This window comes from Aplysia californica, unplaced genomic scaffold (genome assembly GCF_000002075.1).
Source record: "Aplysia californica isolate F4 #8 unplaced genomic scaffold, AplCal3.0 scaffold00115, whole genome shotgun sequence".
Classification (NCBI taxonomy): domain Eukaryota; kingdom Metazoa; phylum Mollusca; class Gastropoda; order Aplysiida; family Aplysiidae; genus Aplysia; species Aplysia californica.
In genome coordinates this window covers 1,432,529-1,433,859 of record NW_004797385.1, presented here as the reverse complement: position 1 = coordinate 1,433,859, position 1,331 = coordinate 1,432,529, and positions in this window count along the sequence as shown.

Below are 1,331 nucleotides of genomic sequence, written 5' to 3'. Positions count from 1 at the left end.
CAGAACAAATATAATGAAAGATCACGTTAAAAGCTTATGAAGGATAGGCCTGTAGGAACAGAAAATGTTTCAGATGTCTTTTGAAGCTATCACGTGGTCTTATTTGTCTTAGTTTCAAACGCTGCAACGTACATAAGAATACACCAATCAAATCTGAACGTTTTTCTGGGGTGAAGTTCATTTGAAGAACAGTTTGAGCAGCTTTCCTCAGTCCCCCGATGTGAACCGCAAAAGGCCTGACACTGTCAACACGTGCTGACCAACGTGTCTGAGACATACTGTGCAAAGAGCTGGGAATATTTTGCTTCAAAATTTCCCACCTTTGAGGTTCCCCCTTCCCCTCCCCTTCCACGAGGTGCAAAATTAACTAAATTGGGATCAGTTTTAGTTTTAATTTTAGTAAAGAGTTTTCCGGCACTTGCAACACAATAAGGTCATATTAGTGCCGAAGATTAGAGGTGTTACAAGAGAGTAACAACAAACGTAAAAAAGAAGGAGAGATAAGGACGATAGCTGTTTAGAGGAAAGAAGGAGCAAACCACACCAGAGCACCCGCCAACCACCCACTATCGGGATCAAGGAAATGATATATATATGGTTAAACAACTTTACGAGTCTTACATTGATGGCCAATTGGCTGAAACTGCTGGCTATGGGCACCTCTAGGAGTTATCATCTGGATAGTAATCTATTTTATTTGGCTAACTTTTGTTATCTTTACCAAAGCTGGCGTATTTTTTAAACGACAATTTCACCCCCGATACTCTTCGTAGACAATAAAATAAATTTGGTAGACTTATCCAGTTTAAACAAAACCTTCAAAGTGTGAGTTAGAGTTAAAATTGACGATACAAAATGCATTCTAATTGAAAGTTAGAGTAAATGCCACAGGCAGATATGTTAGACAAGAAGGAAATATTGTGTAGTTTGAAGAACTGCTTCTGTAGAATCCTGATAAACGTGTGACAGGTTTCTCTCCACAGTTAAGTCACATATGTAATGAAAAGGTTAGAGGTCAGAGAATCTTGAACACGTCTGTTTTGAACATACGGATAACAGTTTTGTTTAGCGAATTACACTACATGTTTCCCGGCCTCTAACGCTTTAAAAAGTAAAAGGAGTCTTTTGGCAATAACCCCCCTTGCATGACAAGAAACTGTCCATAACAGAAAGTGTTGCACTGGGAGAAACAGAAAGTGTTGCACTGGGAGAAACAGAAAGTGTTGCACTGGGAGAAACAGAACATCGTCAAAACTACATTTTGACTCCTCCCCCACCCCACATCCAAAAGAAAGAAAAAGACAAAAACGAAACAAAACAACAACAACAAC